Source organism: Pelodiscus sinensis, chromosome 12 (assembly GCF_052426305.1).
Source record: "Pelodiscus sinensis isolate ZL-2025 chromosome 12, ASM5242630v1, whole genome shotgun sequence".
NCBI classification, from domain to species: domain Eukaryota; kingdom Metazoa; phylum Chordata; order Testudines; family Trionychidae; genus Pelodiscus; species Pelodiscus sinensis.
Window position 1 is genome coordinate 36151161 of NC_143063.1, and position 27546 is coordinate 36178706.

Here is a 27546-nt window from a genome sequence, read left to right on the forward strand (position 1 = left end):
CAAAAGCCTCTTGTGCAAAAACGCCCCCTAATTAATTATGCAGGTGAAGTGTGACGATATTCTACTTTGCGCTTCATTTGCATAAGCTTTTGCAGAAGAAGAGTAAAGTATAGATGCAGCCCTGGTGTCCTCTTTGAGTTCATGTGTCTGTGGGGGGCAGGGGGAAATGTTTATTTACTTGTTAGTTAGTTTTTATTTTGTTATTGCCCTAGGAGTATAGATGTGGGTAAAATTAGACTAATCCTAAGGCAACTAACAAATAGCTTACGTTAATGAGGCCAAATGTAGGCTAACAAAAGGCTTTTAAAGCAGCCTTCAGACAAGATTTGTGAACATGAGCTTCATTCTTATTTGGTACAAAACACATTAATATCATCAGCAGAGAGTGAACTAAATTTTTTACGTGTAGAGAATTCATCACAGCGGGTGATGACAAGCTGGTAAAGCGTCTCATTACCAAAAGAATAAAGAGGAATTTAACAGTCAGTGTTTTGTAAATCCATGGACCAGGTTTTCAAAAGTGACTGGTGATTTGGGGTGCCTCAATTTTGGGATACTTGACTGACACATTGTAAAGAAAGCTAATTTTCAGGACGCATGGGACATCCACTTATGAAAATCCGGCTCTTAAGTCTCAATTTGCAGATTCCAAAATCACTAGACATTTTTGGAAATCTAGGCCCAAATTTTTTCACTCTGGCAAATCATTCTCTGAAATCATAGCCTCTCCTTATAGAATGCAGACCCACTATCAGGGCAGCAGAGGGCATGACTAAGTGATCTCATGTGGTCCCTCCACCTCTATAATTCTATGGTTTATATGGCGAAATGAATACTTGATGTAACCTGTCTTGACCTTGGGGATTTTAAACAACATTTCTGAAAATCTGGCCTTGTGGTAAATAGGCTTTGCGTGGGGGAAGAGATCCCTAGAATCTTGTCTTTTACATAAAATAAATATATATATTCTGTAGAAAACATTTAAAAAACCAACATTTATCACACTAGAATATTTTATAAAATGTATTCTTATAAACTTTTCCATAAAGCCTAATGGATAAATAACAAGAGATCCACTCTGAAAAGTCTAGAAAACACACCTGACAAAATTAGAAAATATTCACATAGAAAAAAGGGAACAAACCATAATAACAGATGTAACTTTAATGGGCATATTGGATAGCTGGGGATATAAAGGAAATCATAGACCAGTTGAGGCGCTGAATAGTTGTCATGCGGGCTAGGTAGCTCTTGATAAACACACATTATTTTGATTAGTGCCTTTTTACTCTCCAGAGCAGTTCTTCCTAAATTACTAGGCATATATAATGTAGAACTTTGCAACATACAATATTACAGGTAGGTAATATCTGGACAAGTTTTAATTATTGTTGTCAACATACTTCATAGTAGTATTTATGTTACTACTAATTTGATTTGGTTAGAGCAAGTATTATTGGCCACTTTCTACTGATCTGTCTTTTGAGTAGAACCTTCCTCCATGAATAGTGCCGTTTGTAGTAAGATGAGGACTTGAAACATAAGCCCAGATAACACAGGCCTGGTGTAAGGCCTGAGTCTTAGGTCATAATGATCAAGACTTTGCTAATATAAAGCAAAGTTAACCTGTGAGCAAGAGGTAGGCTCCACTCACAGAAGTTGGCAGAATGGGTCTGATATTATAGAAACACACTCATACCTAAGACATGAGGCACAGGCTATAAACACACACACACACACACACACACACACACACACACACACACACACAAATAACAGGAATATACTGACCCTTGTTCAGGAAAAGGTCTAAACTGACAGCATGATAGATAGTGATTAAATTCCCATGTACAAGGTAATAGGTGGATCTTGGTTTGTCAGAGGATGGTAACCTGATATGTCAGGAGTGATGTATAACTTGTTTATACTTGTGTATAAAAATGTACCCCAAAGAGTTGTCTTTGTCTGACCTAGGTGGCAGTGATGGATCCCATGTTGCTGACTGGGTTTGTTCCGTTGTCAGAGGCACATATTCTTGGCTTACCTCTAGACACATGATCTGGGGAACCTATTACTGTGCTTTGTTTACAATAAATCTGCCCTGGTGCCTTTGATCCTTATCTGATTTTGTGGCGTTTGGGGGCTGTCTTGGGGTTTGCTGTGGTGACTATTTGTGCAAGCCAGTATGACACCCAGAAGAATATAAACATGTTGCCAAATTGTTATCTCCATTGGATGAGCAGGAGACCAGACAGAACACAACACCAGTGACACCTGGCTAGTATACCATTCAAATGAATGAGGCTGCCTTTGGGGTCAGGTTCTGTCCAAGTGAGTAGAGTTGACAGAATCTGGCCTTCTGCAATTAACCTTTACTCTCTTTTCTCAAACAAAGATGTTGAGTTCTTGTTGGAGACATAAGGCCAAATCCTTCTTTCTGCAAATGCAGAGTAACTCTCTTAAACTTGTTCTGGCTAGTCTTTAGTGAAGTATTCACTGAATAAACACATTATTTATAGTTTTTTTTTTTAAAATTTGCAATAAATCTAGTTTAGACTCTTTGTTCTGATGAACCCATTTAAATGCACTATATTTAAAAATTATATTTTCAGAAGCTTCTTTAGATATTTTTCTTTATTGGTTGTCATGGTGATGTTACTGATTACAGTTTCTTACTGACCCATTTGAAGATTATACACTACTTAATGATCTAAAAAAATTGTTCTAATTTCCTCAGAGATAAAAGATCAATTTAACAAAAGGAATTACACAGGTTAATCATAGTGAAATGATGATAACAAAAATGCAGATGAAACATAATGTAAAGAGAGATTTCTCTAAGATTATAAGCTTAGAGGAAGTATCACATAGAGTACCTTTTGTAGATATTTTTGATAAATACAACAATAGAGCAAACTAAATTTAATTCCTACAAAAATGAGAGAGGATAAGAGCTAAGAACATTTGAAATATAACTCTCAGTAAAAGAATTGCCCTCATATCTCTTTAAAACTACAAAGTGGTGGACTCTGGTGGGTATCTGAAATTATTTTGTATTTAAAAGGAATTTGTTGTGACATGTTTCTCAGTTGTTTGGTCTGACTGTCTCTTTGATTTAGGTAGTCCTGCAAGGTACAATAGAGTTCCATCTAGAAATACAGTTTCAACTTCATCTGAATGTAGTTTCTTCTTATTTTTACCATTTAGACTTTTTTATTCTTGTCATAGCTAAACAATAAAATGTGGCAAACAGTTGTTATGTGAAGTTTAAAAAACAATGCCTTAAATGCACCTTTCATCAACAACATTTTCATTTTAGCTTTTTTAAACTTTCTTGTTTACTGATATTCTGGGTCATGTATTTTCTTCCATTAATGTCCCTTCTCACAGACATTCAGTTTGATCTGAAACAAAACATTATGAGCAGCTGTTGCAGTGTTTGTGTCTCAGCAAATGACTCCTTTTATTACAGCAGTTATTTGCACTTAATACAGATCCTACAAATTGTACGACTGAGGTGGACACCTGTGAAATCAATGGGGCTCCACACAGAACAGTATGCAGTACTGGAGATAGAGACAGCATCTTTCATAAAATCTTTTCTGTGTACAGTATATTCCTGTATTCCAAACTCTGTCTGAACCTCAGTATTTTCTAAATCCCTTCTTTGTCCCCCAGATATATCATGCTGTGGGAGAGTGAATGGATTTGGATAATGCAGAGGTTCGGATGATAGAGCAGAAAACCCTTTAGCCAGGACTGCAAAGCCAGAGGAGAAAGAAAACGAGCACTTAGCCATGGTGGAGGCCACCCTGTTGCTGAATGGCTCATCTGCCAGGATGAGACACCCAAACATAACAGGGCAGGGAAGACTGCTCCTGGAAGAGCATAGCAGCATCCTGGGCAAGAGTGTCCACTCCACCCACGCCTTATGCTTGGAGGGGGTCAAATATTGCCAATCCAGTGGCAACATAGGGAGCCTTCTGGAGCTCACTGTTGAAGGAGTAAGTGAGCAGAATGAACAAGAGTCCCAGACAGGAGTGCAAGAGGAGGAAGAGGAGGTGATAAGCATGAAAGGCCTTCCTGCTATTGGATGCACCCTGGCTCCTCGAGTATCTGAACGTGTGATTGTTCATATAAAATCCATGTCCCCCATTCTACTGAGAGAATTTATATGAATGAATTCTGAGACACATCACCCCTCTGAAGTAGTACTTCTCACTTTTTACAGAGGGGTGAGATGAAGTACAGAAGGATGAAGTAACTTTTCCAGGATTACTCATCAGGTCAATATGCAGTGTTGCTATAACTGTGTTGGTCCCAATATGATAAAGATGCAAGATGGGTGGGGTAATATATTTTATTAGACCAATTTCTTTCTCATCCACAGATGTTGGCCCAACAAAAGGAATTTCCTCACCCACCTTATTCCTTAAACCAGTGGCTGTGAGGCATAGAACCTAGGACTCATACATACTTTTTTTTCTCTGCTCTAACCAGTAGAAATGCCTACTTTCATTAGATAAAAGAAAGCTATTTATTATTATCCTTTATGGTAATGGTTAAATCTCAAACTTTCAGAGCTGCAGTTCAGTATGACTGGTCAGCTAAACAGTTTTCTGCTTTTTGAACCCTCTGAAGTCCACAGAATTAGGCTGAAATCTCGAAGCCTTTTTTATAAGATTTCAAATAATTCCTGCTTCAATTTGTATTTAGCTAATGCATCAAATGTCAGTAGTGCACAAAAACGCAAAGAAAAATAACAATCAACAGACTTGAGTATAGAAACTGCTTTTTTTCCTTTCTGAAATGTATCAGTTACTTAGCATACCATGGTACTATTGCATAATGAGGTGGAGGAGGGATACTTACACTGAGCCAAAAAACTGGTTTTTTTATTATATGTATTACAGAATAGATTTTGTATGGCAGGTGCAGTTAAATCTGAATCTTTCTCAATCTGAGCATATAGTTACTGAAAGCTATTAGCTATTTAGGGATAAAGCACCTGGGCTTTGAAATATCCAAAGGATAGCTAAAACTGACGTATGATTTATTTCCAAAACTGTAGCCCATGTTGCCCTAAAATTAGGATGCTTTAAGCAGGGGTTAAAAGGTCAAGTTCTCCTCCAAATGGATTACATGCACCAAACACAAATTACTGAGCCTTTTAAGTAGCAATCAACATTTGTATTGTGATTCAAAAGACAGGAAAGAAAAAAAGAATTCACTCATAGTGACATGTGGATGCTTTTGTGGTCATGAAGAAAGACATGCTAACTGTATCTCAGACTGCTGGGGCCATTAGCAAGGCAGGAGTTTATTTTCCAAATAGATCTGAGTGTGTTGAGCAGTTTCAACCATCTAGTCTGACCAATAATATTCCAGAAAGTATGGGGGGGAAAAAAGAAAACAAAAAAATAGGAAAACTTCTAAAAAGCAAATCAGTTATTGAAAAGAAGATCTGGGAAAATAAATTGCAAGAGTGAAGGGCTGGGGCTGCTATGATAATATGAACATGCAATAATGATCCATTTCAATAGGCTTTGAATAAAACTTATGACAGCTATCTCACCTCAACAGAGGTGGGCTTTGGGAGGCCCAAGGAGGGGATACTCTATCCATGTGTCTCTCACTGTGTAATCAATAACATTTATAAGAACCCCATTAACATAGTATTTTAGCACCCCACAGACTTGTAAGGTATTTATGCTAACAATACCTCTATAAAGTAGGTAAATTCTATTATTGCATTTTGCAGATGAGGAATTAAGGGAGAGAGAATGAGGGTATGTCTACAGTACAACGTTTTGTCAGAAATGACCATTTTTCCAACAAAACCTGAATTACATCCACACTGCAATTTCAATTGAAGGAACAGAGGGATTTTCCCAGTGTTGCTAATCCTCTTTCTTCAAGGAAGAAGCCTTTTTCCAAAAGAGCTCTTTTGGAAAAAGGCATGTGTGGACGGGGAAGAGGGAGTTCTTTCAAAAGAAAAGGTAAGAGGAAAAAGCACAGGTGCCCTGCTGGCCACTCGGTCCATAGTAATCACAGCTTAAAAGCTTGATAGCATCCAGTCAGTGTGGACACTATCTTTTGGAAGAAGCTTTTTTTAGGAATATCTCTTCCAAAAAAAGGTTCTTCCGAAAGAAGCCTTCAGTCTTGATGTAGTCAGAGACTGAAGCCTAGATATTCAAGGCTATTTACTTCCCTAATCAATTAGGGTTATGTGCTTTAATACCTTGTGAGAATGTGGGTCTTCATCACAATGTTCACAAGAAGTCTATGGCAAAGCATTGGAATGCAGGTCTTTGGTTTCCCAAATCCTAGGTAGTGGCCTAACTTTTTTTCCTCATTCTCCTTTATATTTCCTCTTTTTCTAATTCTCCCTATAAATTCCTTCTTCTCTGACTGGGGAAGTGCACATTAAGGAAAGTTTGCAAGGCCTTTGTCCCTCTTAGGGATTGGTTCACTTGGATATTTCTGGCTCCTACTGGTTCTTGCTGTTTTTCTTGAAGAGTAGAATATTTGGCTTTGGCTGTACTTCTAACATTGAAGCTACAATATAGTGCCTTAGTGTATGAAGAACTTCGCCTTGAATTACATTTGTCATAAAGACAAAGATGTAATTGAAATAAAAACAAAGACTTATTTTGAGATGTTGCATAAGCTTGCTTCATCTGCTAGGCTTACCATGCTGCGGTATAATAATGAAATAATTCTCATCAGTAGTAAATATTTGATAGGGAAATTGGTGAATTTAAATGGGAGAGGCTATTTAAAAAAAGATGATAAAATCAATTATTTCTCAACTCTGTTTCACTGCTTCAGCATGACAGGTGTGTTTTGGTAAATGCTCAGATCATAAATTGTATTGTCTGCTGGATCAGGAAAACTAAAGAAGGCTAATGGCATATCAGGCTGCATTAGTAAGAGCATTACCAGTTGAGTGATTCCCCTTTATTCAATACTGGTGATGCCACATCTGCACTATTATGTCCAGTTTGGGACCTCCCACTACAGAAAAAAATGTAGACAAACTGCAGAGAGTTCAGTGGAGGACAATGAAAATTAAGGGGCTGGGACACGTGACTTATTAGCAGAGGCTGAGGGAATGGGACTTATTTAGTCTACAGAAGAGAAGAATGAAGAGGGATTGGATAATAGCCTTCAATGATCTGAAGGGGTTTTCTAAAGAGGATGGAGCAAAGCTGTTATCGGTGGCACATGATAGAAAAATAAGCAATGGTCTCAAGTTGCAGTATGAAAGATCTAGGTTGGATATTAGGAATAACTGTTTCATTAGGAGAGTGATAAAGCACTGGAATGGGTTTCCTAGGAAGGCAGTAGAATGTCCTTCCTTTTAAGTTTTAAGGTTAGATATGACAAAATCCTGGCTGGGATAATTTAGTTGGGGTTAGTCCTTTTTGAGCATAGTACTAGATGCCCTCTTGAGGTCTCTTCTGACCATAATAGTCTATGCCTCTCTGACTATCACCCAAGAAATACTTTAATTTCACACACAGTAACAAATTATCACTTGCACTCCACCTTATTATACTTCTCTGGCTGTCAGCTGTCTATATATGGGGCACAGATTTTTCTTATATGTGCAGGCATATTTTTGTGGAATAGTTTGTCTCTTTTATACTAACTAGCAAGCAAACCCATTTATTGTACATGCACATGCTCAATGGTGTCAATTTAGTGGGTTTGGTGAATATGTTCTGAGTCAATGGTGGAGTTCTCTCCAATCAACCTCTGTAACCCAAGCTTGAGATGAAACTATGTTGCTGGGATTGTGTCTCCCATCAATATAACATAGTAAGAACACTGCTGTAAGTGGATCTAAGTTATGTCGATCTCAGTTATATTATTTATCTAACTTAACCAGCATGATTCAGTTCAACTTATATTAATATTAACAATATTTTAGAAAGCATTATCAAGAAGAGGCGGTTGTAATGGCTCAGTTATGTCAGAAGAATAGAAGAAGACTGTATCCTCAAGAATATTTTGTACAGTACGATTTAGGATGGATCTGAAAAGCAGGGCCACTCTGTATGGCAGTACTAAAATCTGTGCAAAAGTGATATGAATTCATTCAACGTCAATGTAGAAAGCTGGGAGAAGTGTGCAGAATTTTGTCCAATTTGGAGGAATATCTGGCAATTGGTGTACCTCCCCATGAGTGGCTTTGATTCAGAAGATGGAAGCAAAGCAAGAAAGAAGAAAACAATGTTCTGTAATCTTGTACTCTAACTCAGACAACACATGTATCTGTGAAATTTGTAACAAGCCATGTTGCTATTGAATTGGGCTTTCCAGCCATAAACAAATTAATCATTCACCTGATTAAGACTTCTTAATGTGCATACAATGACCCAATTTGGATCAATGGATGCGAATATAGAGTTACAAAGATTAAGGCCAGAAAGGACTACCTGATCATTAAATTCTCCATAAATGAACAAGTTTGTCAGTACTTTCTAAAAAAAGAAGAAAATAAAAGCATTTGCAATACTGTTCTTAGCTCTGATATACAATTAATTGAATTATTTCATATACTTCTAAGGACCTTTATTTTCAGTTTTTCCTGATTTTTTTTTTAAACTACAAATTTCTTGCTTTTACAAAATCTGTTATTTGGTATTTACAGACTTCCACCAGAATTATGGACCATTTAAGTACATGAAAATACTGGCCATGTTAAAAAAATCCAATCAGTTAGATATGTATGTTAAGAAATTAATCTACCTAACATAAGGGGAACTGCAAGGCTGTCTGTTAAAGTAAGGCAATGTAGTAGAAAACAGACATCTACACAATCATATGTATGTGTATGTAATATTAAACTTATTTTACTTTTAATATTCCTACTACTTCTATTTCTTCCTTTTTTTATGTAGTTCATCCCTCAGTGTTAAATCTGATATCGTTAATTGTTGCATTGGTTTTAACTCTTTAAAACAATTGTAATAAACAATTTCTCAGGAAATGTTAAACAAAATTAAACCAAAAATGGAGGACCCTGTCTACTTCACAGATGATTGAAATGTCTTTTCAACTATACTTGTGTTACTTCATCATTGTGCTGTGACTTGCATGAATCCATGTTTGGCAGCGTGTGTTATGTGTATTTTTACTCAAACCTAAACAAGGCTTAGCATAGATTACTGTTCTTACCGCCAGAATTTTTTATTCATGTTTATCCACCGTGGGTGCAAGCAGCATGCAAAATAAATGAAGAATGATACCACAAATGTCTTTAGAGAGGTATTAGAGGAGAGTCAGCAGAGAGGAGTTTATGAAAGTTGCATGAGCTGTATATTATATATGCATATGCTACAACAGCTAGAACATTAAGTATCTGGTGCTCTACAGCAGCCACAAATATTGTGTTTGGCGTGTAATGAAATCTTGACTTTAAAAAACAACATTTTGCGGAATAAAAACATCTTTGTTTTCAAAGTGAAGAGATCTATTCTTAATTGTCCTTTGAGATACACCTGAAGGTCAAAATTGATTATGATTATGTTATCGACTCAACACATTTTTGCAACAATCTTTTTTTTTCTGAAACTGGGCTTCAGTTCTCATTGCAGTAAAACATTTAATGTTGTTTTTTCTAGTTAACTTAAAAGTGAGAGCCTGCCAGAACTATTAGCGGAACATCGAACTTGAAAGAGTCATTCACGTGGTGATGAAATCATTTAATAGGCATTTGTCAACTCCAGTATATACTGTCAGTTTCTGAATTTACTGTTAGTCTGCAGGTCCTTAGTTTAAAATGTGTTTTGTGTTGCTGAAGATTATACAATCATAGCTCTAAAAATTGTTGTCCCCCCAGCTGCCATTGGGCATGAAGGCAGCAGTTTAAAGTACTGTATAGGGCCCCATAACTCCTAAAGATGTCCTTGTCTATATAGATAGAGATATTTGCCATTTGGTGACAGTGTTACCAAAACCAAAGCAGAGGTTCAAAATAAAATGTGCACCATGAGGTTAAAAACAGTAAAGTATTCAAATATGTCTAAAAAATGTTTCCTTGAGCACAAAAGTTATCTAAGTAACACCGTACAGAGTCAGGCCACGTCTTTTCTCGGAAAATGATACCTCCCTCTAACTGTCCTGCAAATATACTTGCCACACTCATAAGAGTATGGTATGGACTGATGAGCTGCTCCATACATTCAATGTTCTCACTAAAACATACACACGTTATGTATGAAAAATAACCTTTGAGCAACATTTTTATATAAATAAAATAAACCTAAATGCATCAAATACATACAATTAATCTAAATGAAAAAAAAAATACCTCTCAATGACCATAATGAAACTTTCATTTTGTAACATCCAGAAAATAAAAAATTTGGAGGAAAAATAATCTGCATTTTTATATTCCTCTTGGTTGGGACTCTTGGGAATGAGCATTGGAAATGGTGCGGCATTGATCTCTCTTTCTGCAAGGCCCTAATTCTCATTCTTTTCTCTATGCTAAAGGCTCCCTTTTTCATTCCTTCATTTGTTCCTTCTCTTTAGCCTTTTCTGGCAATCGATATTTTTTTCCATTCTGGTCACCTGCAGCCCCATGCTATGAAGCAGTCTGTCCATTCAGTTCCCATTGAAATTAATGAATGTTGAGCACACTCGGAAGCTGGTACCTTAGTCCTGTCAGGTGCTGGCTCTTCAACTGGTATGTTCTGTTTACCTCCTCCCATTACTTGGTTCAAGTTTACTCTTCGTTTGTCCCATCCCCTCTTCCAGGTCACTCTCCCATCTTTTTTCTTGTCATGGTCCCTTATTCTTCTGCCACAGGATTATTTGTCATTCTCAGTTGGCTTATACTCCTCTCTCACTTTCTGTGTTCACTTTCTGTTAAGTTGTCATTTTATGTATCATCCTGGCAGCTGAAAACAACTGGAAGTCTTCTCCCAATGGTGCCTAGATAGAAAAATATGCAGACAAGAGCTGGCCATTCTCCATGGATGGCTGCCTCTGATTTTTAGGTTTAGTTTAGGCTTCATGTATTCAAGCAGGGGTTTTTTTTTCTGAAGAGAAGATAGTGATATATATGAAGGGGATATTTAAAGAATTTATTTAGCTTATTTTAGTCAATATGTGTATATAGAGGAGAATACCTTGATGAGTATATCCGCCTACAGTATTATGGATAACACATATGCTTATTAAATTAATACATGTAGCATTTAGCTTTCTCTCATTTCTTCTGAGCATCGCTTACTCTTATTTCTCTATGCCTATCTCTTCTGTAAGCCTTTTTCTATACTCACCACCTCTTTAATTTGTACTACCTTGTGGAATTCCATCATTTTTGTTCACCTATCCTAGCTCCACTCACTCCCAAATTCTCTGGTGCTCACTAACTTCTCCCTCTTCCCCTGCTGTGAATTTACTCTATTCTGACATTCCTTTTCCCCATTTCAACCGAGTAGCTGCCAAGTGATGGGGAGAGGAAATGAGCAAACTGTCAATTAAGCTTTTCTTTTAAGCCACCCCTAAAAGTAAACATTTTATTGTAAAAAGGGTCCAGTCCAGTCCTGTAAGTACATCTCAATCTTTTGATGATTAAGTGCACACAAACAGACTGACTGGCAGCTCCATTCACTTCAATGGTGGTTCTTCCTTCAGGGCAGAAAATCCCCTGAAGTACAGGAGAAATTTTGAAAGGTGAGGACTATAACTACTTTATTCTGAAATATTATTAAAATGTATATTTGTTACTATTCACCTATAGAGATGTTGGCAAACTTAATATGTGATCATCATGCAATAGCTTGTTCAGTCTGATATCTGTTTGTCATGGCCTCTTCTTATATTTCTATGAAATCCAAGTCACTTTATTGCATATTATCATTACCTTCATTATCCAACAATGTGCTAAACTCTCCTCTAACAGATTGCATAAATTCAGATGAACACTTATGTTTTCTCCCAAGTCCTTGTTGTTTTTCAACAGATGGCAATGTAATTCACCATTGCAGCCGAGTGTCATGAATTTGATATAATGATCAAAGAAATAGCTCTTCCAGGCAGCACCTCCAAAAAGGAGGTGTGACAAAGTCAAACCAGAGGTTTGCAATAGTGTGTGTGGGGGTGGGGGGAGAGGGGGACATCTGTAGAAGGGTAAAAAGCCAACTCACCTGTTAATTAGAAGTGGGTTACTGCATGTCAATCAGGAGCAGCTAACAAGGGGTTGTTTCATGCAGGTTAGGATCAACGGGGACAGGGCTATCTTGACCAATTAGGGTTAGCTGATTCCACTGCAGGCCTGCCTGAGACCTTCTAAAAGCCTCCCCTACAGGGGAGGAGGGAGTAGCAGTAGCTGAGTTAAGAGACAGCAAGGGAGTGAGGAGCTTCTGGGGGAGAGGCTGGGCTCCTTACTCTGGGAAAGACTACAAGTCCAAACCCCTACTATGGAGAAGGCTGATGTCCAGACATGGCAAAGAAGGGGTGTTTTATGTGATGCCCTCCTTGCCAAGAGAAGTGCAAAGGCTGGCAAGTGAAGGAGGAGGCCTTGCCACACAGGCTATAGCAGTAGAAATGTTAAAACAAATATATTTATTTGGCTGTTGTAGATTCAGAACACACCATGTTCATACATAATTGCAATTCCTCAGAAAAGCGCATGGGCAGAAAGGACTCTGCTGAGCTGAGACCCTTTACATACTGGCATTCAATTTGATTAATGTTTACATTAAGAGCAATTTATTGGTCACTTGCTCAGCAGAAGCTTCCCAGAGAAAGATTACACATGTTAATGTTTTACCACTTATATCCCTATAAAACATATACAGATTACAAACTGGACAATATAAGACTAATTAACATAGATCAGCAGCTGTGTATGTTGAGGTGGTATATTGAGAGAGTCTGATTTACAGCTTTATTCTGCCAAAATCAGCTCATTGACCATCAGTTTGAAGAATGCTTGGATGAGACTGAAAAACACGCTAAGACCCTAATCAAATATTCAGCCTTCAGACTTTTTGTGCATAAAGCTAGATGAATGAAATATGACTGTCTGAGAATCAGATCTAGCTTAAATACAACATGAAGATCAAATTTCAATTACATCTCCCCATTAGCTCCAGAGGTATTGGTAAAACCATTCTAAAGATGATGCAGGCAAGACAAATGCTGTGTAGTACTGTAAGTAAATTCCAGTATAAACGGCTACATTCTCCCTATTATAATTGCTGCTCTTAGATTTTTTTCTATTGTAATAGGAAACAGGATATATAACAAGAAGTAAAGCCTAGCTTAGCAAAAAATAAAGGAGGGAAAGATTATAAAGCAATTAGAGTGGTTAGGGATCATTAGGAGTCTAGTTCGATGCAAAAGCTCACAATTGTGGAAAAGAAAATACATTACATATAAAAATACTTTACTCTTGCTTTGACCAAGAACATTTGCACACAAGTGAACCATATGCTAGTTGGGAGTGGGACTAAGGCAGATGTGAAGGTTTATGAGGAAAACATACAGAATGGAAAAATTAGCATGAAGAAGCCGGCTGTTCTTACTCACAGCACATAATCAGAAAGAAATGTGTCATTTCTATTTACTCATATTCAATGCTGGAAAATGAATAGCATTAAACATTCAGCAACATTATTCCTTTTCTGTGTCTGCATACATTTTTAACAGTTGTGATGTCCAAAATAATTTGTATAAATTTAAAAGTTAGGAATATACAAAATATGCATAAATCAGTCATACAAGTTTAAATTCCAAGGACTGATTCTGAAGTATGAACTAAACTATGTTTATTAATTTTGGAATTAAACATTTAAATTGTAGCCAAGTGACCAAACACCCTAAAGGACAAATTTTCAGCTAGCCTTTAGGCATCCAAGATATTTTGTGATTTATCATATACAACTATTCTTACACTCTCACACATGGTTCGTGCTTTAAACCTATATTGATTTTGTGGTCATAATTGGTATATTACAACCGACTTCTTTCTAAGCCTCCTTCTCATGGGAAGGATTTTTCATGTTTGGCTCAAAATAAGTTCTGCTCTTATTGCTATTCTGACTGCCTGTCCCAAACCCATCTCCTGCCAGTTTGTGATCCAATTCTTTTCTGAATTCCCATTATTGATTTTTTTTCTCCATGACTTTTCAGAATTGTGCCAGGGACATGTGAGATGTGACAGTCTCTTTGCTTTTCCCTGGCCACCATTTGTTTCATAGGGTACATCTACACTGCGGGGGTTTTCTGGAATACTGGAGGCATCCCAGAAAAACTCCACTGAGTTCAAGGAATACGTTTGCTCTTCCACTAATTTTGGGGGGGAAAAAAAGAGCATACCTGCTCTTTTTGGGAGTCCTGTATACCTCATTCTACAAGGGATAAGGGCTCTGCCAAAAGAGGAGGCTTTTCCACCATTTGGCCCTATCTAAACTGGGCCAAATGGTGGAAAAGCCTCTTCTGGAAAAGCAATCGGAAACGCTTTTCCGACAAATGACTAGTCTAGACCTAGTCTATATACAGGCAGACATTCTAGGAATCCTCTCTGCTTGAATCCAATGAGTGCACCAAGCACAACTGATGGAAAGCTTCACTCAATGCAGGCAGCACTTGTGGAAGACAGGAAAGGGACTTTTGAGGCTAAGCTGAACCAAGTCAAATAATGGAACCTTTCAATGTTAGCCCACTCCTGTATTACAAGATTGTCTTTTTGGAACCTGTCTATACCTGGGAGCCTGTTGAGCTCAGAAAATTGATAATACACTGAACTTTACAGATCTGCAGCAAAAAGTTTTGCTGTGTCTTTCATGCTGTTCAAAACAAAACAAAATTGACATTCAAAATTGTGATCTGGCTTTCTCATTTCTCCAAAAGAAGGATAAATGAAGTATTGTTTATCCCCTACAACATTGCCACTACCTGTCTTCTAACCCTTCCTTGTGCTGCATTTCCCAGACTTTTGACAGTTGAAAAGAGGTTCCAGCTTTAAAGAGATGTTTCCTTTTTAAACAATCTGTGGATAAAAAGCACGTAAAAAGAGGATGATTTGAGAGCTGAAGTATCTGGGAGAGTGGAAAGGAATTTCTGAAACTCAGGAGATATTCTGGGAATGCTTCAGGATCTGATTGAGAACCACCAAACTAAATCTTTTTGTCCCATGGACCACCTGGCTCAATGCAAACCTTTCCATGGATGACCAGTTGCTCATGGAAACTCACCCTTAATTACATGATTATGCCCGAGCCAGTTTGCTAGTGCTGCAGCTAGGGAGATGTATTTTGGTCTTAACCATTCTATTTTTATGAGCCTTGTCAGCTCAGTCCACTAAAAGGGAAATAGTCACTTTTAAATGAAGTGCAGTGTAGTCATTGAGAGAATCTGCTTGTCTAAAAGAGAAAGTGTTAAGGCCTCCATGTGTTATATATTTCTACATTTCAGGGATGTATTATAGGAATGATTGCACTGGGTCAGATGAGATAAGACTTGATCCAATCATTCACTCAAACCTCAAGCCAAACCACAAAAAACCCATGTAAAGGGTTGATATTTCTCAGCCCTTGACATGTTTTATGTACTTTTCATTTCTGTGCACCTCTTCATTGCTTGATACCAGGCAGAAATGAAAGTGGATAGGATCAAATTCTTTCTTTCTCTCTCTTTTAAAGGCTCCATTTACAGTGGTTTCATACCAAATGGGATAAACAAAATCTTGCCAAGAGATTCTGTTCTCATGGGATCTCCAACCTATTTTTGCAGATCTAGGAATAGGAGATTACATTCTTATATGCATCTGGTCTTTGGGATGCAGTGGATATACACAGGACTCGACAAATAATGTAATCTACTTGCTCGTGGCGAGTAGATTACGACCCGGAAGAGCCGGCACAGAGCAATCTGCGCATGCGCAGAACGGCGTGAAACCATGCGGCTGGCGAGCAGGGCTTGCCTCTGCTTGGTGAGCCTGGATATACAGTTCTGAAGTAATTAATTAATGCAATCCAAACTGATTATTTTGAGATTTTTTTTCAAACACTAATGAGTAGTAAGCATAAGGGTTAATGCCAATTGTACACTAGAGAGGCCATATATTTTATAGGACACGTTTCTTTGGGCGGAAGAGACAAGTTTTTGAGCGTCACAGAACTCTTCTTCAGGTCTGGAAAAGATAACTCTTGGGTCACAGATAAATGCAAAGTGGGACAGATTTTTAAGCAACATATTGCCAGAAATCACTTTATTTTAAGTGGGCAAATAACATCTCAGTAGTCATAGGGCGAAGTAGGGTTAGTAGGTTACAAATCATTCTAATGAGACATAAAACAAGTGTCTCTGTAGAGATGATGATTTTCCAGTCAGAAATATGAATTTAAATTCCAGGGGTCATCTGTTGAGTATGTTATGAAGATTCCCTTTGAGGATGTGGGATGATAGGTCAAAAAGGGAGTGATTGCTTTGTGAAAAGTGTTCAACCATGGGTGACAGCATTTTGCCTTTCATCATTTTTCTGCACAAGTACATTTGAGAGCACAGTGATTATCTAGTTTCACTCACATAGTTGCAGTGACAAGTGTGTAGGGGAACCACAGATCTGACCTCCCAGGTGAGCACCCTGACCATTGAACTGTTGGGTAGTCTCAAGTGAGTCTCTTCAATGCTCACTCTTTTCTTTTTATGAAACATTCTGAACAGTGTCAGTTTTATGCATTGGAATTAAAACAATTTTCAAAACTTTTAAATTATTTTTTAAATGCAGTTTTTGTTTTCTGGCCAGCATTAATTACTGGATAATGTAAGGGTCAGATACAGCCACTCCAGCATGACCACATTGCAGGAGGATACAAGGGTCACCTTTTCTTTCTTCCAGGGGCTTCAGAGAGAGCATGTCTGGGTAAGTTGAAGAAGTATTTATGGCACTGCCCCCCTATAATCTTTTATATGGATATAGTGGAGAAACATGAATAACCTCTTTTCAATAGCTATAATGGGTATTTTTCCAGTTGCTCCCCCCTGGTTCTCAGGAAACATTACACCAGGAATGGGCATTGCCAGGGCTCGACAAATCCACTTGCCCATGGTGAGTAGATTTTGGCAGCTGGCAAGCTGTGACAGGGCAGAACCACCCCACACTTCAATGGTGCCGACCCCGTGCTGCACGAGCAGCATGGTGTTCTGACAGCGGTCTGCGCTGCTTGCTCTTGTGCAGCCGCCCAGCTGAGCAGCGTGCAGGGGAGGCCGAGTCCTGGGACAAGATCTGGAAGCAGAAGCGGGGCCACATGCAGGTGTAGGGTGGGGCCAAAGTGTGCGTGCGTCCCTGACATCAGGGGGAGAGGCTCCAGCACAAGAGAGTGCCACATTCAAGAGTGGAACAGAGGAGGGAGGCGACGAAGGAGAGTAACAGAGGGACAGGAGAGAACAGAGGAGTAAGCCAGAAGATGGCGGTGGGCGGAAGAGTGGGGAGAGAGCAGAGGAGAGAGGAGGGGGACCGGAGTCGGAGGAGGTCAGAGAAGTCAGGAGGGAGACAAGGAGTGGAGAGGAGAGCAGAGTGTGCGGGCAGAGAAAGGAGAAGCGGAGGTAGGAAGCAGCCCAGGAAGAGGCCTGTTTAGTGTCTCCACTCTGGGCTGCTTCCTACCTCCACTTTTCCTTTCATATCCTCTGCCCCCATGCTCTGCTCTATGCTCCATTCCCCATCTCCCTCCTGCCTTCTCTTACCTCCTCTGACTCCCGTCTCCCTCCTCTTTCCTCCGCTCACCTTCACTCCTCCGCCCACTACCATCTTCTAGCTCACCCCTCTGTTCTCCCCTCTCCCTCCGTTACTCTCCTCCATTGCCTCCCACTTCCGGCTCCCATCCCAGGCCTCAGCCTCACTGCATGCCGCTCAGCTGGGCGGCCACATGGAAGCAAGTAGCGTAGAGCCATCAGAACGCCACACTCCTCATGCAGCACGGGGGCCGGCACTGTTGAAGTGCGGGGCAGGTCGCCCTCACTGCTGCGGAGCGGCTCCGTCCTGTCACAGAAGCAAACATGTCATCCTGGTTGTCCTGTTCTCCGGGTGGCGTGCACCTGCATGGTGGGGGTCACACAGTAGGGGTGGTGAGTCCCTTTTTTGTCTAGCGGGTAGGTATTCTATAATTTGTCGAACCCTGTGCATTGCCGTCCTTCACATCTCTCTCGTCAACATACCATGGAATTGCCCTCCCAATGGCAGGTTCTCCAATGAGAACACTAATCCAGCATGAACAGCCATGTATCAGTATGGCAACAATGATATCCAGATCAGGTGCCCATATCACCTCACTCCCTTTACTGACCCTCTATTGTTATAGCCATTCTATAAATTCCTTTGGGAATCAGCAGGTCATTTATACTAAATACTTATCTACACTATGGCTGTGTCTAGACTGCATCCCTTTTCCATAAAAGGGATGCAAATTAGACACATCGCAATTGCAAATGAAGCAGGGATTTAATTCCCCCCTGCTTCATTTGCATAAAAATGGCTGCCGCTTTTTTCCAGCTCGGAGCTTTGCCGGAAAAAAGCCCCAGTCTAGACGCAGATCTTTTGGAAAATAAAGCCTTTTCCAAAAGATCCCTTATTCCTTATTTTAAGAGGAATAAGGGATCTTTTGGAAAAGGCTTTATTTTCCGAAAGATCCACGTCTAGACTGGCGCTTTTTTCCGGCAAAGCTCCGAGCTGGAAAAAAGTGGCAGCCATTTTTATGCAAATGAAGCAGGGGGGATTTAGATCTCCGCTTCATTAGCAATTGCGATGTGTCTAATTTGCATCCCTTTTACGGAAAAGGGATGCAGTCTAGACAAAGCCTGTATGTATGCATGTAGCTTCTACATCTTTCCAGGGACCTCCAAATATCAGCACTGACTTGAATGGGATCAGGCAGTAGGTTGTATTGGTCTCTAGAGTGCTGTATATAAGAAGTCCTTTTTTTAAACAGCTTTTGGAGAAACATTTTCCCTTCCTTATATGGAACATTCAGCCTCACTGTGAACACAGTCATTGCTTGGAGATTACACTGAAAATTTGTGAAGATTTGATCAGTGATAAGATAGAGACATCTAAACTATATCTTAAAGTAAATTTAGGAATCTCTAATTTTCCCTTCAATCTTTCTTAATCCAAGATGGCTTTGCTATCTAACCCCAGATTTAAATTGCTATCCTGGTACACCAGGAAAAAAAACACAGTAAGACTAGAAATGCATCAGAATATCAAATGAACAGACTGAAATGGTTTTATTTATTTCAATGGTCAGACATGGGATTCTTACATGTCAATCATTGGGACTTTCCTCAGTATGAAATCTCCTCTTTAAATATTTACTGCTTCTCACATTAGCGCTTTAAATGTTTTCAATACTCTATATTGTTGTGTACTAGTTTAAATTAACCTTTGTGTCTGAAGAGAATGTTTTTTTTTCATTTAAAAATCAGAGAAACAGAAAAGAAATGCTGACTTATTTGGGAAACATGTTTCCTTACTTTCAAAAGAATGCTTTTTTTTCAAAATTGTTATTTACTGCATTAAGCAGGAGAAACAAATTGCAGAAATGAAGACACTTCCTTTCTTTGAGTTGAACCACTAGCTATTCATTTGGCTTAATGAGAGGTCAATGCTATAGCAGCCACTCTGGTTTGAGCAAAATACAGCAAAAATGAAAAGCCACTTATATTATAGCCTATAATTTTTCAGGCTAATAATTTTCCAAAAGTCCTTTGGAGTGTAGATTTTCCATATTCAGTCTCTTCCTGAAGGTTGTATGTTGGTTTGTTTGTTTGCTTAAACTTTGAGAAGTTGCACAACCATTTTGGACATTTTTTCCACTGTAAGAAAAGTCTGCTTACCATTTCCCCCCACTGAGATGTTCAAAAATGAACTAGTTTTACAATTTAAATAATCTTGTCAGCATAGAAAGTTGTAACCACATTTTAAAAACATCTTAGTATATTGGCCAATGAAATCTTTTAAAAACCTGGCAATATGGGTCCTCATGGGAGCTGCTGAAAAGCTGAGGTTTTTTTTTTTTAAAAAAAACCTGGGTCCGTGCTCTTTGCGGAAAAACTTGCCAATCTAGACACAGCCTGACTGTATACTGAGCCTGCAATGCAAAAAGGGTAAAATTCTTCAGGAACACTCCTTCTGGTCTGTGTACCACTTAAATCCCATGTAAACCCCTTTTTGATGGCTTAAATGGGATTTCAGTGGAACATAGGCTTTGGGTCAGTCATGAGTTTCACTCACAGACACGACTTGCTCTGGGTCAAAAAAGAAACTGTATAGAGATCCAGTAGTTATCTTTCTGCTGTTTGCTGTAGCATGGAGACTATATTTTCCTTACTCTTTTCATCTCTCAAACAAAAACAAAACTTAAGTCACTGACTACGCTACACACTTAACTTTAATGAAACTGGTTAAAAAAAATAGACAATGAGAATATTCTGGGTAGCAAAGTTAACCACAAATGTTTGCAGGATTGCCTTAAACGTGAAAAAAAATCATTTAAAATTTCACGTGTGACCTTTAGAAATAAAATGAAAAAAGCTGTGTGAATGCAAAGCTATTATGGGTGTTTAAACATCAGCAAATATGAAAGTTAGGATCCAACACAGAATGTTTCCTCTGTCCTCTCATTTTTGCACTTAACAATATGTCTCTGAGTCCTTTGAAAAGTTTTTGATTAATATGTGAACATATAATTTCAGACGTATGTGATAATATGTATGCAGTGGGAGCTAAGTTAACATTCTCACATCCTGACTTGTGAGAACTTCATTATGCATTATCAGCACTGCTTTAATGTAATTTATTGAAGAGTACAAAATAGTATTTCATTTACAATGCAATATTTGTCTTCAAATTGCCATAGACAATACTATTGATTCATGATCTTTGTTAATAAACATCTCCTAAATCTCTGAAAGGCTCAGTATAATTATATAGGTCTGGCTTGAGATTAGTAATTGGACATGGGTAAGGCCTCATTAAGTACCCAGAAGACAACTACTTCAAGACAGGCCCAACAAGGAAAATAACAGAATATCACCTACTGTCCCAGCTAAAACCCCTTCAGCGCATTATTGACAATCTACAACCTATCCTAGAAAATAATCCCTCACTCTCACAAGCCTTGGAAGACAGGCCAATCCTCACCTACCCTAACCTGAAACAAATACTTACCAGCAGCCATATATTACATCTCAGATCCATTCACCCAGGAACCTCCCCCTGCAACAAACCCTCTCGCTAACTCTGTCCACATATCTATACAAGATCTATTCACATAAGCTACAATGTTGGGCTCATACAGCTGCACATCCTCTAATGTGATCTAAGCCATCAAGTGCTAGCAATGCTTCTTTGCCATGTATATTGGCCAAACCAGACAGCCATTATGACAAAGGACAAATGGACACAAATCAGACCTCAACTGTTAACACACACAAACCTGTAGTGGAATGTTTTAATCTACCTGGTGAGTCAATCATGGATTTAAAAGTATCCATTCTTCTACAAAGGAATTTTACTAAACAATTACAGAGAATCTGTGGAACTGGAATTCATCTACAGATTTGACACTATTACGCTGAGCTTGAACAAAGACATTTACTGGTTGGCCCATTACAAAGCCAATTTCTCCTGCCCTTAAAAATCTGTATTTTCACATCAAAAGCTATGTCTGGGACACAACTATCTCACTTAATTAGCCTCTTTAACTTGGGTCCTACAATTGACAGGTACTTCTGCTGTTTATATATACATCTTGTTTCCTGTTATTTCCACTCCAATTCATTGTTTTTTATGATTATGGGGGGTACATAGATCAACGGGCCAGAAACAGAATGTCTATACTAGCTTAAATAAGTGGGAGCACCCAATTTACAATTGACAAGATAATGCGTAAGATATGGTTTGCTGTGTAACTATGGACTTGCAGTATACCCATGCCCTACTCTTGAGACTGTTCAACTCAGCTTCTTTTTCCGGGCTACAGAAAAACTGTGCGGAGTGATGAGTAAAAAGTTGAACTGAAATTTTGGGGAACAGAGTGGAAGTGATCTCAGGGAACTGCCTACAAATTATTCTACTTTAAGAAACCTCTGGGGCTACGTCTAGACTGGCATGATTTTCCGGAAATGCTTTTAATGGAAAAGTTTTCCGTTAAAAGCATTTTCGGAACAGAGCGTCTAGATTGGCACGGATGCTTTCCCGCAAAAGCACTTTTTGCGGAAAAGCGTCTATGGCCAATCTAGACTCGCTTTTCCGCAAAAAAGCCCCGATCGCCATTTTCGCGATTGGGGCTTTTTTGCGGAAAACAAATCTCAGATGTCTACACTGGCCCTTTTGTGCAAAAGTTTTGTGCAAAAGGGACTTTTGCCCGAACGGGAGCAGCATAGTATTTCTGCAAAAAGCACTGATTTCTTATAGTAGGAAGTCAGTGCTTTTGTGGAAATTCAAGCGGCCAGTGTAGACAGCTGGCAAGTTTTTCTGGAAAAGTGGCTGATTTTCCAGAAAAACTGACCAGTCTAGACACAGCCAGGGAGTTTGTGCACAGTTCAAATAGCACTCGCCATAGTGACCACAACTCTTTCTGTGCAACAGTATTGAATTTTACAAGTCTCCTCTACCTGAGTTTTCAGAAACTTAGGTGTCTAAATATACATTCATTTTCAGTCTTCATTTCCACCCACAACAGTGTGCAGGACTGGTAACTGCAAAAATGTGGAAAAATCAGTGACACAGCTAACTCTTCACAATTACTGTGATTGTACATTCCATCGTGTTAGCCCTGAACGCAGCTGAGGAGCATATAAGGATGTGTAAATGTGTGTGTCTACATACTTGAAAACTGAGGCTTTCATGCATGGGTGGAGATCAGGGGAGTATGCAGTGGTGCTGGTTCCCTAAACTGTATAGCATAGATTTACACACTGTGGGGTATTCCCCTTGGGGGGTACAGAGGAATGTTCAGAGAGGGGGAGTGGTGACGCCGGATGGCTTTGCTCCATGCAATAAGGCTTAAGCAGTTAGCCCCTTGTGAGGCTCAGGAAAGGAACATCACCCCCACCGCACTCATGAAGTATACTGTCATTTATACATATTGCTAACAATGGATAAATTTGGAACTTAGATTTATATCTATTATTAATACTATTAAACTGCTGCCCTCCCCCATATAGAAATCAAACTATGCCTATGCCAGCATCCCTGAAAATTTACGTTTTTTGATATCTTGGATCTAGTTGCCCTCCCATCAAAGCAGTGCTTTAGTAATGGCAGCAAATGTGACAAGAATGGGTAGAGATCAAGAAGAGATCTAGTGATGGAAACATAGAAAGAGAGCAGTGATTGTCTTGGAAAAGAATGGTTTTCACATTAACAAATTGCATTATGTGAAGCAATTAAAAACAAAAGAAGAATCCAGGTGCTTTTTATACAGCTCTGATGCTTTTTTTTTTCTGTCCCTGTGCTTCCAGTTACTACCCTGCTGTGTGTCAGTAACTTAACTTGGTGCAACTGATATAAGCACCATACCTGCAGCTGCCTGCCATAACTTAGATGGCTTCGCTACTCGTAATACACTGTGTAAATTAGTGTACCTCAAGGAACAGGTAGTCCTGCAATTTATTAGCTGAAGTATCTTTTATCTTTCAATGTTCGAATTTTTTTATATTGACATATCCTGAGTTTTTATTGAAGTTATATTAGTACTATCTATCAGGGATATGCTAGAAAATCTATAACTTCTACCAAAATGTTGCCCATGTGAGCAATTCAGTTTATGAAGTGCAATCTTCTCAAGCTGGCTTAGGGCCTCATGGTTCATTTTTCAAGCTATGTGATGTTTAATGATTTTGTCAAAATAAAAACTAATACACAGTTTCATGTCTATCATCAAATTATGCCGTTCAATTTATGGCTAAAACTATGAAAAAAGACACTCATATGAAGGTCTGCAAATGGAAAATATCTCAGGTCTATGCTATTCCAATTCCTGTTTTGACACTTCTTTGCTGTCTCAGAGATCATTTATTTTGGTTACAATTACACTGGGAGTTTGTCAAGATAAAGTAATGACACTGTTTCATTATGGGAAGCATGTAGATATTTGTCTGTGAGGCGCTGTCAAGCCAGTCAATACATTTATAAATAATAATAATAATAATGAAAAGAAAGGTTGAAAGGTCTTTATGACCTTGTTTAAAGCAATCTCAAATCCCATTTTCTAAACTACTAAACACTGAATCACAAACTGATTCATTTTCTCCACACGTTAAATCAGAACCTCAACATTGCGTAGCAGACTGGCATAAAAAACATGCTTGACATAATGCTTGTCCTATATATCCTTTTACTGAGGCCTTCGGTTTTCTTGAATAAAGTCAAGAATATAAACACTTATAACAGAGATTGATTTATGAAGATTGACTCTTTTTTGGGGAGGAATATGGAAATAGCCCACTATTTGAGAGAGTTTTTCAAAATCTCTCTCATAAGTAGTGACAAAATTTAAAAAAAAATATTTTTCTCTTGTCTGTTCTAACTGCTATAGAGCTTTATAGCTCAGCACATCACCACATCTCTAATATCCTTACCATCAACAATTGGAAAATAAAAGCCTCCTTGCCCTAGTACTGATCCCATATGCTGTTTTTATGCAAACCCAGTTGCACAGTGCAAAGAAACTTCTTGTATCGAGTCCTAAGGATCTTTTTTAAGTCATCAGAAAACTCCATCTTGTATGACCAGATACTCAGCTGGTGAGAAATAGCACTGACTTCCTGGGAGAGATGTTGATGTCTGCCCCTAGAGGTCTTGGCCCAGAAGGTGTGGTTTTCAGGCCTCATCTGCTGCCTCAACTAGTGCATATCAATGGCATTCACTTTTTATTAGACTATAAACATATTGTGCATGTCTTAGCAAAAAAGAGTGCACATATGCATGTAAGGGAAATTTTGTGTACATGGTAAAGGGCAGGAATCTGAAATCAGACCTCCACAGCAGAGCATGGTAAATACTGCGAGCATTAGAGAATACAGTTTAATATGCAATACTCTGGTTGAGACTAGATTCACCCTCACTGGCACATCAGCTGCAAACTATTTCCTTGAACCAGTGGAAGCAACAATGCGTGGGGAGGCATTTATTTGCCAAGGGTAGACACATTACTTCTACTTTTGGCATATCTAAACATCAAGCCCATTATTTTGAAATAACGGGCTTCTCACTTGGACTTCTGTAACCCACATTTCATGAGGTTTACATCTAGACTACAGAGCTCTTCCGGGATACCTCCGTTATCCCGGAAAACATCGCCGCGGAAACCAAGGAATGCATCTGCTTTTCTAAAAATTTTTTTGGAAAAGCAGACCTGTCTTTTCAGCATTCCTGTAAACCTCATTCTATGAGGAAGAAAGTATATTCTGAAAGAGTTTTTTTTCTGACATTTGGCCTCATGTGGACTGGAAGAAAAGCGGGAAAAGATACACAAATTGCAAACTGCAATTTGCATATCTTTTTCTGACTTTTCTTTGTAGTGTAGGCACAGCCGAGGAGTAAGGGAAGTCGAAGGAAGAGTGTTCTCCCTTTAACTTCCTGTAGTACAGACAGCACCTAAAGCCAAGTTAAGCTACTTTGACTTCAGCTTAGTTGAAGTTGCGTATCTTAATTCGACTTTAGCCCACAGTGAAGACACACCCTCTGAGCCCTCCTGAGGGTTTTGCCAGCGGAGTGTAGTTTAACAGGTGATTAGGATCCCTAAGGAACTCTTCTGGTGAAGGATGCTTGGAAGATATGCTGATCAGCACAATGCCAAAGAGCTTCGTCCATACCCCTTCATGGCAGACCACACTCACTTTAAGTTCTGCACTAACTGGCTCTGAGATGTGAAGAGATGACTTTGCAGTAATGCAACTGGTCCTATTTCCATGAAGGGAAGGAGGGTATATCCCTGCCATTTTTTGGCAAAACTCAACAACACCAGTCAATGAATACAGGCAATAGTCCCTGCAACTGAATAAGGATGGATAAAGGAATATTACAGACAATACTGAAAATGAATAATATTGTTTGTTTATTGCATTGTCGAAAGAAAATTTTTAAAAGTTACAGAATCAGGCAACTCTCACTGAGGGGATGCCTATGGTGGGAAATTTTTATGCAGCTTCATGTCCTGGAAATTTAGGAGGAGGCAGTGATAAATGACAGTCTTTTATAGTCCATGATTGCCCTGGAGGAGTAAAATGAGTTTTTCAAAACACATTCCACTGGTTTTCAAATGATAATATCCAACTCTCTAATGAATAAAGGATAAAGATTCCTGGAAGTAATATCCATTAGCATAATTATGACCACTAACAGAATACGTTCATCTCTTAATATATATCTGATTGGATCATTTATACAGGATTAAAAACCTGGAGCTGTGAAACTGAAGGCACCATTTTCTTTAGGCAGGTGGTCTTTTTTACTGAGGGGCCCACAATTTGCACCCTGAGATTTGGTGCATCTTCTTATCACAACTAGAACCAATAAATAATAAAGGCTTATGAAATATCTTCTGGAAAAAAACACTTGACATTTGATAACAAGACCAACTTATAGGAGGATGCAGTACAGGTAGGAATATTTTTTCAAATGGGTTAATACAGAAATTCTATGTCAGTTGAGTTCATTTATTCTTGATAATAACGGAAGGCTAGGTTGGCATCCTAATGTACTATTTTCTGCTTAGTTGGAATCTGTCATGTGCATGTTACCATTAACAGGAAAGCTGAATATGAAACTTGACTTTACTACCTAGAACATTAAAATTTCAATAAGTTCAAGAAAGAAAAATGCAAACATCTGAGAGGTCATTTTGCTTGCTCCTTCTTTACAGTAAATTACATGCAACTCTCATTATATCATTTATCTCTCATAATAGTTTAATTTGGACTCCATCCAAATTAAAATGGAGACAAAGTCATTGTTTTGTTGTTTTCAAAAGAGGTGCTGAATTTCATATGAATAAGAAAACAGAGCAACGTCTGGAATACTAAAAGGAATAAAATATTTCTTTCTGGTAGCTGTGCCAACACTAGAGTTAGCATGTTTCTATTGTTTGCATCACCAAAGGAAATAATTTTTGTTCCAATAGCCTTTTCCTTTAATAGAAGTGTTATATCCCAGACTTGTTTCTAACAATAAGATGAATTGCGCAGCAAAATGTTTTGATCTGAATATTGTCTACTCCTGTGAAGGAATTTCTTGATGATAAAATATATTCTTGGAAGTTTGTGTTGCTTTATTGTGTCCTGCACATAGAAGGAGAAAAATATATGGGCATAAGTTGTATATAATTGTCACTGAAACATGCACTTTTTATTTTATGTTGTTCTCTTTCAATGTTTTATTATAACTTATAAAATGCTTATTAAATATGACTACAAATATACTTAAAATATTGATAGATCTGATTTTAAATAGATTATTTATATACACCCTCTAATAAAGGGATTTGATATTTCTCTATCCAAACACATAGTCTGTTA